General features: G+C 34.6%; 1 pseudogene across 1 annotated transcript; it reads left to right on the top strand.

Moving 5' to 3' along the window:
* Window positions 1-812: 812 nt before the first annotated feature.
* Window positions 813-14,580, top strand: LOC144362343 (2'-5'-oligoadenylate synthase 1-like; annotated as a pseudogene). The gene is made up of 6 exons (XR_014930039.1): window positions 813-918; window positions 2,907-3,056; window positions 4,949-5,099; window positions 9,689-9,968; window positions 10,066-10,453; window positions 10,901-14,580. The product of XR_014930039.1 is annotated as a 2'-5'-oligoadenylate synthase 1-like (transcript).
* Window positions 14,581-14,718: the final 138 nt, after the last annotated feature.

Here is a 14,718-nt window from a genome sequence, read left to right as displayed (position 1 = left end):
TTCAATCATAAAGCCAATCACACTAAGTACTGAATACGTCAAATCTTTTGATTAATCGTTCACTACATTAATAACTATGGAAACCAACTGTCAGAATAGCGGCAGTTATCTGGTAATTAGTTCCAAATCACTGAGCCAAGTTCCGTCCAAAACTTCAAATAGGCCTAAACGATGACAGACATAACACAGCAATTCGCTCGTAATCAACTAATTAAGTCGGTCAACAGATACGCAAAAACAAATTCATGACAGTATGGAGGAACTTGTTTCTTAAATCAGCATAGAGAGAACATTTTAATAGAAAATGGCTTTCATCTTCTATTTGTTTTTCGTGACAGTAGTGGCATTTTCTCTCTTCTACTGTTTGGTTGATGTATCTTCCTGCCTCAATCTGCAATGTGTGCACACTGATCCTTAGCTTAGTTAGAGCAGATCTGTGCGATGGGTTTTTAACATCTTTCAGATATTTTTCAAAATCGAAATTATGTTTTATCATTCTATATGTTCTTAATTTATTTTTGCAATTTTTACCTTTGTTATCATTATATAGTGTCTCTATAAAATGATTTTTGAACATTGATTTTAGATTGCTCTCAAGGGATGTAATGATTGTCTGTTTTTTATCAGCTGTCACAGTATCCAGCATATGGTCCATGTTTGTAATATTAAATATGTTTTTAGCGTGGGACACCCAATTTTTTATCCCCTTTGAGTCCATATCTTTACCTAGTCTGAAGGCCTCATAGATTAAAGTGTTACATGGTTTGTCAGAAATTCTGAGCCAATATTTTATTGTCTGTACAATGCTTGAGATGGCAAGAGGATATCTTCCTAATTCCAGAAGGCAAGCTATATTTGATGCTTTGCAGTTAACTTTTAACAGAAATTTGCAAAATTTACTGTGTAATTTTTCCATAGGTAAATTAAAGTTGGACAGATTTTTGATATTAATATTTTCATTTGACCATATTTCACAGCAGTACAGCAGCACTGGTTTAATTACAGAGTCAAACATTTTGAGATATATTTTAATTGGGATGTTTGTTTCGGAAAATAATTGTTGCTTTAACTTGAAACATGCTTTCATAGCTCTGTTTGCGAGATCTTCCTGTGCTTTATAAAATTTACCTAAAGCACTAAGTTTGATGCCTAGGTATGAGTATGTAGGGACATTTTCTAGTTTTTGTTTGTCAATGCAAAATGTGTGTTTTTTGATGTTTTTAGCCATTTTATTAAATATCATGATTTTGGATTTTGTAGTATTAATTTCTAATTTCCATTTTTTGCAGTAAGTTCCTAATGAGTTTAAAGCGTTTTGCAGCCCGGATTCAGAAACAGACAGCAAAAGCAGGTCATCTGCATATAACATACAGGATAGCTGACTGACTGTTAGAGAGGGGGGTTATTATTGGACTGCTCAATTTCATTTTTTATATCATTCACATAAATGTTGAACAGAAGAGGGCTTAGTCCATCGCCCTGTCTGATGCCTCTTGTTACTGGGAATTCACTGGTGAGACCATTTTTGGTTTTGACGCAACTTAGAGATTCTGAATACATTGACCTGATGATAGTATAGAATTTTCCTGTGATACCGTTTTGTGCCAGTTTGTGAAACAAGCCTTGATGCCAAACTGAATCAAAGGCTTTTTTAAAGTCAATGAAGCATGCAAAGACTTTTTTCCCTTTTTCCAGGTATTTTGCAAGAATTTGTTTCAGAACAAATATGTGATGACTTGTTCTGAACTTGGGGATGAATCCAATCTGGTGGTTCACCAGATTTTAAAATAAGAACGCAAGCAAGCGACACCGTCCGATAGTTGTGGCCGTCCGATGGATGGGCCAAGGAGTGTGTTAGAAGAGTGGCCTTCTTTGCTAACGGTTAACGGTAATCCATAGCATAGCGTTTGTAGCATCGGACTCATGAGCGGTAGACTCTAGCTGTGGAATCATAGCCCTATGTTGCCGACCGCATTATTTACGTGACTGATTCTGGCCGGCCCAAAATATCACAAATTATTGCTTATTTATAAACACAAATTGCAAACAAAGGTTTGTATGTTATTCATCCAACAATCAATTCACAATAAAGGTACGTCACACCATCGTAACCGAAAGCAAAAGCGATTTAATTTACGTATGCCAGATTTCTGTTTTTAAACGGTGATAGATCCCGTAGCTCTATGTTCGACGTACAGCAACAAAATTAAAAAGACGTCCAAATGAAATTGTTAGGGCGAAATTCGATTGTAGGTCGCACCAAAGAGCTACGGAACCGCAGCTAATTACCACCTAGCCACTAGGATAGGAAATATGGCCAGACACCGACAGTCCTTTTACGTAGTCACAAACTACAATATGGTGTATGCGGCAAATGCACAGTACGTCAACACTCGCGGAAAAAAAAGTCGGAGAGACAACAGTGGCATTCATTAATTGTTTCTAAAACAGCTGACAGCGCTTAAAACATTATATACGCGCGCTATATATAGTTCGGTTTTTCCCAGAATAATCATGACGTCAATTTCGTCGTAGTGCTCATGCACAGAATACTGAGTGGCCTTCTGTTTTTTAACAACTAGAATACTAGTAACTTAGATATCGACATATGCTGACTCGAGTGGCACCACGACTATCATTGCATCTATCAGAACTACCAGTGATCGTATCATAATTGTAAATGGCTACGTTTGGCTGCTTCTAATGTGACTCTGAAGGATATGACTTACTGGGTGCTGTGAAACATAATCGTAGTAACCATCGCGTAGTAAGCCGGCGTATAGATAAAACGACCTGTTTTATTTGCGAACGCAAGGTGAAATACTGTAATCTCAGACAGCATATCCGGAATAAACATAAAGATACGTGTGATGTTTATTGTCAGATTTGCCTACGCTGGTTTGTAGAGGAAGTGGATTTGGAAAGACATCACAGATGCGTTCATTCCAGATTGATAGAAACAAGTACGTCACGTGAACCTGAATTTTATAGTGGTAATCAGTTTGCACACTGGTATCATGGTGAAAATCAGACTATCAGGCAAGCTTCAAAACAAGGTACGTCTTACTTTGTATACATTAGAGGCAGCAATTTTTCTGTTTGAAAATGTGGTATCTTAAACATGCTTTGTCAGTTTTTGTTCAAAATTGGTACATGCATGTCCATGACGATTATATTACAGTAGTTACGCAATCGGATAAAAGATGGCCGACCGACAGCTATTTTGTTGTTGAAAATGTGGTATCTTGACACATACATCATACATGTTGGAATACATTTCCATGTCAGATTGCTTCGTAATCATATCGAAGATGGCCGACTGGCAGCCGTTTTGTTTTTGAAAACGTGGTATCTTGTACTGTACACGATGAGATACATGTCTGTGAAGATTTGTTTCAAGATCGGATCAAAAAATAGCCGACTAGCAGCCATATTGTTTTCTTGAAAAATGTATATTTGACATGTTTTTTTTTACTTTAAATTAAACATGGAAGAATCAATGACAGTTAAATTAACAATCGGAACAAAGATGGTTTCTACTTTTTTGGCCATACCACCATATCTCTTTCACCTATGTGCCGTTTTCATTGATATTTATCATGCGTCATAAATGAATGCATGTTCATTTTGTGACCTAACTAGGGATACAGTGGCATTTGTATGATTATCTGTTTTGTGATCGGATCAAAGATGGTCTACTGCTAGCTAGCTATCGAGTGAATGGATGGATGAATGAATGAATGAAGATCATTTAGAATAATATGAGTGAGTCTGATTACAAATGAATTATTGAATGACAAAATTTCCTCGTGAGATGCATAATAGCTCGTACAACAGATCACGACTGTGTGTGAGAAAACTTTCACAGACAATCCAGGTTGTATATTCTCAAAGTTACAATGTGTGTGAGTCACTTGACACATGTTCATGCTTGACTTATGCTTCTTTCTCATTAATTCAAAGTGACTTAATTTTCCGCCATGAAAACATTTTTGGAAACAATTAACCTGGTATGCAGTTTAATTAAGTTTGGAAACAAAAAAAAATGCATAAATATGAGAAATAGCAAATAGAAATAAAACATTTGTGACGATAATAAGTCTTGTAATAAATCTGATATTTGTAGATACTAGATTAGTCTATTACTAGTATTCATTTTCAATTACTGACCATATATATTTTAATTTCCTTAGACAATAACCTGGTCACATGACTAGTTATTTGCATATGCAATGTCATTCATTGTATATATATTATGCATGTAGCAATACATGTCCATAACAATACAATTTGTCATCAGATAAAAGGCAGACTTACAGCCATCTTGTTTTTTAGCCATATTACTTTATCTTAGGCATGAATAACATTTCTCATAATGGCAAGGGAAACTGTGTGATTTGTTTCCCCAAATTCTAAATATCTCAGCTTCCAGTACATAACACTATATTTGGTTCAGACATTATTAGAGACACTGATGTTTTATTGGTTTTGATAAACCTGGTTTACTATTTCCATGGTAATAGGGAAAATAATGCAGATTTTATGTTTATTTTAAATAATCTGTTATTGGGGTGACAAAATAGTATGTGTACCTCTACTGATATGAATTTGTATAAGGTAGGAAATCATTAATTTGGCAACACTAGCAATCAAAAATGCTTAGAATTCTAATTAGCAATATAGACTTTTGAGAGGGATCTCTGTGGTCTGATTTATTCTGAAACATCTGTGCAACAAGTTCAATTTAAAACAATCTACAGCTACACAACTGTAGCTAGGAACGATCTGCATTTGTCATCATTATTATTGTTATCATTTCTGTCATACTTGCAATCTTCTCAATCGTATAATTAAAATGTTTCATTTGATCAAGTTAATCATATCTTGTGGGATACGATAATGATATGGTTTAAATCAAATGTATCTTGTATTTTTTAATTCTTTAAAGGTTTTCTTCAAAACCCGGCAGAAGATTTGGAACAATTTGTTGAGAATAATCTTCAACAACGGAATACAATCGATTAGCCAGAGATGTTGTTGGGCATCTTGTCAATAACCTTCAACACCTCGCTGGATACACCGTAGATCGCATTGTTAAGGTATCCTAATTTAATTTATAATATATATTTTTAAAAGGTAATTTAAACGATTTCAAATGGGAAACTTACTGAATGTGGGGCACACCAAGCGAGGATAATTCCTGCTGAATACTTTGAAATGTATTGAGTCAGACATGATAAGAATTAAATAATAGAAGGAAAGAGTTTCCCAAGGCCCCCACCCCTGACCTGAACACTAAATTGCAATCTGTGTCTTGAAAAGGGGCACTGAATGGGCAGGGATAGGAGTTATGGGACGGGTCCCAAGAAACCTGTAACCAACAGAGACACTAAATACTCATAAGAATAACTTTTTCTTTATGCATATAGGGTATACTATGAATAACTTTATTGACATAATTCCAGAATTAATTCATTTCATTTTGTTCACTGCTAAGCATACTACTACGCATATATGCAATGCATTATGGGAGAGAACTTATCTTTGTATAAAATGGAAAACTATTGTCTTGCTGAAAACTCGCTATATTATATAGTTAAATTTGTGACCATTACTCTGCATAGCAAGGTGACCATTGTTTTACATAGCACAGTGATCATTGTTTTACATAGCATCGTGATCATTGTTTTTCATAGCATGATGTTCATTGTTTTACATAGCATGGCGACCATTGTTTTACATAGCATGGTGATCATTGTTTTACATAGCACAGTGATCATTGTTTTACATAGCATGGTGATCATTGTTTTACATAGCACAGTGATCATTGTTTTACATAGCATGGCGACCATTGTTTTACATAGCATGGTGACCATTGTTTTACTTAGCATGGTGACCATTGTTTTACATAGCATGGTGATCATTGTTTTACATAGCACAGTGATCATTGTTTTACATAGCATGGTGACCATTGTTTTACATAGCATGGTAATCATTGTTTTACATAGCACAGTGATCATTGTTTTACATAGCATGGTGACCATTGTTTTACATAGCATGGTGACCATTGTTTTACATAGCATGGTGACCATTGTTTTACATAGCATGGTGACAATTGTTTTACATAGCATGGTGACCATTGTTTTACATAGCATGGTGACCATTGTTTTACATAGCATGGTGATCATTGTTTTACATAGCACAGTGATCATTGTTTTACATAGCATGGTGACCATTGTTTTACATAGCATGGTGATCATTGTTTTACATAGCACAGTGATCATTGTTTTACATAGCATGGTGACCATTGTTTTACATAGCATGGTGACCATTGTTTTACATAGCATGGTGACCATTGTTTTACATAGCATGGTGACAATTGTTTTACATAGCATGGTGACCATTGTTTTACATAGCATGGTGATCTTTGTTTTACATAGCATGGTGATCATTGTTTTACATAGCATGGTGACCACTGTTTTACATAGCATGGTGATCATTGTTTTACATAGCATGGTGATCATTGTTTTACATAGCACAGTGATCATTGTTTTACATAGCATGGTGATCATTGTTTTACATAGCACAGTGATCATTGTTTTACATAGCATGGCGACCATTGTTTTACATAGCATGGTGACCATTGTTTTACTTAGCATGGTGATCATTGTTTTACCTTGCGTGGTGACCAATTTTTTACATAGCATGGTGACCATTGTTTTACATAGCATGGTGATCATTGTTTTACATAGCACAGTGATCATTGTTTTACATAGCATGGTGACCATTGTTTTACATAGCATGGTGACCATTGTTTTACATAGCATGGTGATCATTGTTTTACATAGCATGGTGACCATTGTTTTACATAGCATGGTGACCATTGTTTTACATAGCATGGTGACCATTGTTTTACATAGCATGGTGACAATTGTTTTACATAGCATGGTGACCACTGTTTTACATAGCATGGTGATCATTGTTTTACATAGCATGGTGATCATTGTTTTACATAGCACAGTGATCATTGTTTTACATAGCATGGTGATCATTGTTTTACATAGCACAGTGATCATTGTTTTACATAGCATGGCGACCATTGTTTTACATAGCATGGTGACCATTGTTTTACTTAGCATGGTGATCATTGTTTTACCTTGCGTGGTGACCAATTTTTTACATAGCATGGTGACCATTGTTTTACATAGCATGGTGATCATTGTTTTACATAGCACAGTGATCATTGTTTTACATAGCATGGTGACCATTGTTTTACATAGCATGGTGATCATTGTTTTACATAGCACAGTGATCATTGTTTTACATAGCATGGTGACCATTGTTTTACATAGCATGGTGACCATTGTTTTACATAGCATGGTGATCATTGTTTTACATAGCATGGTGACAATTGTTTTACATAGCATGGTGATCATAGTTTTACATAGCATGGTGACCATTGTTTTACATAGCATGGTGATCATAGTTTTACATAGCATGGTGACCATTGTTTTACATAGCATGGTGACCATTGTTTTACATAGCATGGTGACCATTGTTTTACATAGCATGGTGACAATTGTTTTACATAGCATGGTGATCATTGTTTTACATAGCATGGTGACCATTGTTTTACATAGCATGGCGACCATTGTTTTACATAGCATGGTGATCATTGTTTTACATAGCACAGTCATCATTGTTTTACATAGCACGGTGACCATTGTTTTACATAGCATGGTGATCATTGTTTTACATAGCATGGTGATCATTGTTTTGCATAGCATGGTGATCATTGTTTTACATAGCATGGTGACCATTGTTTTACATAGCATGGTGATCATTGTTTTACATAGCACAGTGATCATTGTTTTACATAGCATGGTGACCATTGTTTTACATAGCATGGTGACCATTGTTTTACATAGCATGGTGATCATTGTTTTACATAGCACAGTGATCATTGTTTTACATAGCATGGTGACCATTGTTTTACATAGCATAGTGATCATTGTTTTACATAGCATGGTGACCATTGTTTTACATAGCATGGTGATAATTGTTTTACATAGCATGGTGACCATTGTTTTACATAGCGTGGTGATCATTGTTTTACTTAACATGGTGATCATTGTTTTACATAGCATGGTGATCATTGTTTTACATAGCATGGCGACCATTGTTTTACATAGCATGGTGATCATTTTTTTACATAGCACAGTGATCATTGTTTTACATAGCATGGTGATCATTGTTTTACATAGCATGGTGACCATTGTTTTACATAGCATGGTGATCATTGTTTTACATGGCATGGTGACCATTGTTTTACATAGCATGGTGACCATTGTTTTACATAGCATGGTGACCATTGTTTTACATAGCATGGTGACCATTGTTTTACATAGCATGGTGATCATTGTTTTACATAGCATGGTGACCATTTGTTTTTGCATAGCATGGTGATCATTGTTTTACCTAGCACAGTGATCATTGTTTTACATAGCATGGTGACCATTGTTTTACATAGCATGGTGACCATTGTTTTACATAGCATGGTGATCATTGTTTTACATAGCATGGTGACCACTGTTTTACATAGCATGGTGATCATTGTTTTACATAGCATGGTGATCATTGTTTTACATAGCACAGTGATCATTGTTTTACATAGCATGGTGATCATTGTTTTACATAGCATGGTGATCATTGTTTTACATAGCATGGTGACCATTGTTTTACATAGCATGGTGATCATTGTTTTACATAGCATGGTGACCATTGTTTTACATAGCATGGTGATCATTGTTTTACATAGCATGGTGATCATTGTTTTACATAGCATGGTGACCATTGTTTTACATAGCACAGAGATCATTGTTTTACATAGCATGGTGACCATTGTTTTACATAGCACAGAGATCATTGTTTTACATAGCATGGTGATCATTGTTTTACATAGCATGGTGATCATTGTTTTACATAGCATGGTGACCATTGTTTTACATAGCATGGTGAGCATTGTTTTACATAGCATGGTGACCAATGTTTTACATAGCATGGTGACCATTGTTTTACATAGCATGGTGACCATTGTTTTACATAGCATGGTGATCATTGTTTTACATAGCATGGTGATCATTGTTTTACATAGCATGGTGACCATTGTTTTACATAGCATGGTGATCATTGTTTTACATAGCATCGTGATGATTGTTTTACATGTCATGGTGATGATTGTTTTACATGTCATGGTGATGATTGTTTTACATAGCATCGTGATCATTGTTTTACATAGCATCGTGATCATTGTTTTACATAGCATCGTGATCATTGTTTTACATAGCATCGTGATCTCAAAAGTTGCTGCATAACACTCATGACATATGAGATAAATGATGGTTCAACTGTGGTGGCCTGCTAACTATGCCGTATTTGTAAACACGGTTGGAACTTAAATTATTATTGATGTTTCATGAATAGAGTCCGTCCATGGCTACATGCGACCACCCTTGCCCTATTGAAGTAATATGGGTCAGACAAGGTCCGATTAAAAACGAAATCCATACTCTCGCAAAATACGTGAGTTATTTCCATTCAATGTTCATTGGCCTCACACACGTCACCTACCTTCTTGTATTGTATATATACCGATATAGTAACCTATTATCATAATTTTCATCACCAGAGCGGGTCATTTGGTAAAGGTACACAAATAAAAGATCACGCTGACCTAGATTGTGTAATGTTCATCAACGAATTGAAGACATTTAAAGATTTCAAACAGAAAAGAAAGAGCATCATAGAGGATTTACCACATTGTTTGAAAGATTCCAGCTGGGCCGATTCTATCCAAGATGATAAAACTACACCATTTTCTGCTCAATTTGTCGTCATCAAGAATGAATTCAAAATAAAGTTGGACCTACTTCCGACTTTTGATGTACTTGGTCATCACCCCGACAAAGGTAATGGTACATTATCTGATAATGTTTGCACAGCAATCGGTATGATGTTAATTAATCTTGTCAGATCATAACTGAAAACATGATGATTTTCTTACAGCTAAAAAGTCGGCTTTATATCAAGAACTGATAAAGTCCAATGAACAGGTTCGCCAGGCACACTCTGCTGCTATGTGTGAGCTCCAAGTAGATTTTGTCAAGAATCAACCTGCACGAGTGAAAAATCTGATTAGACTGGTGAAATACTGGAGGAAAGAAATAGTGGAGCCTAATAAAAAATACGAGAATGGCAGGTATCCAACATCGTATCTTTTGGAACTGATAACGATCTACGTGTGGGAGAAGGATGGATCCCCAGAACGATTTGACATGGCAGTGGCATTCAAGGCAGTGTTACAACAGTTGGTAAACTACTCAAACATGAATGTCGCCTGGGATATTAATTACGACAGTGCTATGGCATCTTTGGCAAAATCGAAAATGGAAAGGTGGGCTTTTACCGTCAATAACAAATAATATTTTAAAAGATATTGCTATATTGTAAATCACGAATCACCAAATAACTAAACAGATTTGTTGGCTTGAACGACATCACTTTCACCCATCTATGTCAATTTCACAGAAGTACTCTGCCGCTACAGGGTGCTATAGAGAATTAAACGGTGTATTGAAGTTTTTTTTATGTATATCAGTTACACTGCGATTGCTGACCACTCTGTGTAGATAAATACCATTTAATTGCACAGCCCATTGGTAATGATATATGTATAGTACTCTTGAAGTAGAATTACTAAAATAATAAATAATAATAATACAAATAGTGTTACTAATACAGTACTTTATAAATATTCACTTAGTTTGATGTTTGTGATTTTCGTTCTTCAATTTGTACTTTATGTGTTACATATATTTTCATCTTTATTTTTTTGTTTCAGGCCAATTTTATTGGATCCAGCAAATCCAACCAATAACGTTTTCTCCGCAAGCAGTCCTAGCGCATTGGTTCACGTGTCACAGATCGCACGTGACTCGATGGAAACGCCGTTACTACGCGACGTATCCATCAACTTCTAATGGAAAAAATGATAATCTGTTCTAAACGTAATTCCCATGATGTATTCCTGGGTGGAAAAGATGTATAATAATAATAAAGTTATTACGAGGATACTGCAAAGTATGCACTCAGACAGTACGCGGTCGACCTCTGCTGCACGCATAGTTTTTGGTATACTTGTAATAACCTTATATAAACTTTTTTTGCAATTAAAATGTTATTATTCATGTAGAACCACTACTTTAAAAGAATAGTATCAAGTATAACCAAACTAATCGTTTACTATATATATATGGAATAGGGCTGATTCTTATATCATGATTAACTAAACTATATATTGAAGGAGTAAAAGACTGAATACATTGTTCAGTTGAGCGTTTTAAATCTACAGCAGCCACAGCTGTATGAAGATTTACTGCAAAGTTAGGCAGGATCATGTTTACTTGTTTTAGAATTGCCGCAATACATGAAATACATGTTATTCAACTTTCATAAATATTCGGTAATTTTTTTTTTTATTTTGAAAGATTCGTGTTCGTGATCTGACAATGTTTTATTAGACATAAGTAGAATCATCGGATGAATTATCACGAGTCACGTGATGACAATGTAATGTTATTATAATCACGTACGCACATTTGGTTCACACGAGGTCGCAGTATTGTTTAGAATCAACAGCTTGCATGTTTAAGGTATACATTATAAACATATATTGCAGGAATTTTAAAAATAGAGTGTGTACTAATTGTATTTAGTAGTAGCAACTACGCTAATACCTTTTTTGGTTTCGCTACTCGTGACCAATTAGCCGAGGATTAAATGTTTTTCTACTATATGCAAATTCGTTATTTGGGGCACCGTCAATGGGTATGAATCAATGTATTCGTAACATCACTGATTTGAGCCATTGTCAAGTACACAGATGATGATTATGTTGATGTTACAGTTTGTCATGTACATTTTTGTATCATTCATCGACAAATGTAGGAAACGTGGCCGACAGCACTGGGTACGTGCCATTTTGATCGACAAAATATGTGTAAAATGTTCCCCAATTACGAAACACATCATACAACCTCTTTATATTAAAAACAATAGTACAAAAATATCTTTATAATAATAGCCATTCAAAAGATATCATAACCTCAAAGTCTAACAAAATCTATGCTTGCTTCATAGATTTTAGAAAGGCGTTTGACAGTGTGTGGCATAATGGTCTCTATTTCAAACTCCATAAAAATGGCATATCAGGTAAAATGTTTGATATAATAAAAGACATGTATGAAAACAACAGATACAGAATTAAAACAAAAGAGAGTTTAACTGAGAGTTTTAAATCAACAGTTGGAGTCAGACAAAGGTGCAATCTTAGCCCTACTCTTTTTAACATTTTCTTAAATGATTATCTGACTGTTTCAACTCTGAAAACTGTGACTCCCCCGTTCTTTAAAAGTTGTCTCCTATATGCAGATGTTGTTGTCATTTTATCTAAATCTGCTAAGGGGCTACCTGGGTATAACTATAAGTGCTAATGGCAAACATAAAGAGGGTATCAATAATTTAAAAAATAAAGGGATGAACGCTCTCTTTGCTTTGAAATCCAAACTCGGTTATGACAACACACTAAACATACTCCTCCAACTATCTTTATTTGACAAACTGATAAGACCAATTATTGTAATAATAATAATAATAATCTTTATAGCATAATCATATCCTTATTTGGATATTGACTCAAAAAAAGTAAATTACAATAAAGATGAAAAACTGATGAAGTAACAAACTGGAAGCACTAAAATTTTCTTTTTTTTTTCTATGGGCAGCTGGTTGGTTTTTGAAATGATTTTCTTTGGCACTGAAACAGTTATAGATATAGCTTGCTAGTTTTGTAATTTGTTGGCTGTTTCTGCTTGTTAGCATTGTAATCAATTTATTAGTATTTGTGTTGTTGCAATGTATTCAATTTATTTCCTTCAACATTTCAGTTCTCTCATTTTCATACAGCTTGCATTCAAGTAAGAAATGTATTTCGTCTTCAATCTCATTTTGGTCGCAAGCAGTGCACTTTCTCAATTTCTAAATTAAGGGCACTAATTCTCAATTTTGTCAATGCTGCTCTATGTTTTGCATTTGTTACTGTTGTTAGATAATTCTCACACTGGCAATTTTTCTTTAGCATTCTATATGTACGCAGCTTATTCTTTTGTTTTTTGTTCTTATTATCATCATGCATTTGTTCTTGACTCTTGTTTTCGAATATTTTTTTGAGTTTAATGCAAATTGTGTTGATTAGTTATAATTTGGATCATTATTTTCCCATGATTTATTCATTTCTAGATAGTGCAGAATATTTTTGATACCAGACACCCAATTAAGTATGCCTTTACCATCCATTTCTATGCCAAGTCTGTATCTTCATGGACTAGCGCGTTTTCATTCTTTATTTTTATTTTTAGCCAATATTTTATCATTTGTTTTATACTAGTCAGTAAAATAGGGTGGCTACCTAATTCTAAAATACATGCCAAATTACTGGCTTTACAGTTTACCTAAACAGTTTGTATACGGTAGTGATGTTTGGGGTGATGAAAGCACAACTAAGTCTGCAATTGAGGATGTCCATCTTTCATTTTGTCGGTTCATTCATGGTCCTCCAAATTCACACCAAAAATGGCTGTTTATGGTGAGCTAGGAAGGTACCCCATTCACTGTTTTGTCAAGAAACAACGACTTAAATATTTCAACCGGGTAACAAACTCTGATAACACATTACTAAGAGAAGCCTACTTAGTAAATAAGAATGTAAAAAGTAAATGGTTTACAAGTGCAGAAACCCTCATGCAAGATATAGATCATGTTGTCACCATTGTAAACTCAAGTGAAAAAATAATTAAGAAAAATTTAGACTTAATTTATTCATACAAAAATAAACAAATCATTTGAGAACAAATGGATCTTAGACATGCATAATGATAATAGAAAACAAACCTTGGCTAAAAACAAACTAAGAACATACATACTTTTTAAACAAGATTTAAAAATTGAAAATTACCTAATTAATATGCAGAACCATGGTCCTAGAAGGTTAATTGCAAAATTCAGGACAAGCAACCATGACCTTAAAATTGAGAAAGGAGGACATAATAATGTGCCACTGGATAAAAGAACATGTGATATGTGCAGCCAAAATATAATTGAGGATGAGCAAAATTTTGTAATGAAATGTCCAGCTTACAGTCATCATAGGGACAAATTATTCCTGACTGCACAAAATAAAGTTCCAAATTTTGATAAAGAAAACAGTCAGAATAAATTCATATTGATTATGGGAAACCATACTCTAGCACCAGCCTTAGCTGTCTTCTTAAAAGACAGCTATGGAACAAAACAGCAACAACTATCAGTGTATTAGGCTACATTTTGTGTTCATTCTATATTCCGTATTCACCACTGGCTGCAAATTTTCTGGCTGCAAATAGGTTTTTTTCTTTTCTTTTCTTTCTGTAAGACCCTTTTTATCCTTTCCTAAGGATTTTATGCGTCTAATAAAATATTACAAAAGGATTCATCAGATTTATAGATTGGTTGCTTTATTTATATGCGCAATAAACGAAATATTTAGAAATGTGTCAGTGCAGGAACAAAATAAACATATCGCTAATGCAACTACGACTCTAAAACATAGGACGGATGGACGGA

The sequence above is a fragment of the Saccoglossus kowalevskii genome, chromosome 7 (assembly GCF_978046115.1).
Source record: "Saccoglossus kowalevskii chromosome 7, keSacKowa6.1, whole genome shotgun sequence".
NCBI classification, from domain to species: Eukaryota; Metazoa; Hemichordata; class Enteropneusta; family Harrimaniidae; genus Saccoglossus; species Saccoglossus kowalevskii.
The sequence above is the reverse complement of the archived record's forward strand: the minus strand, read 5'-3'. Positions and strand labels throughout refer to the sequence as shown.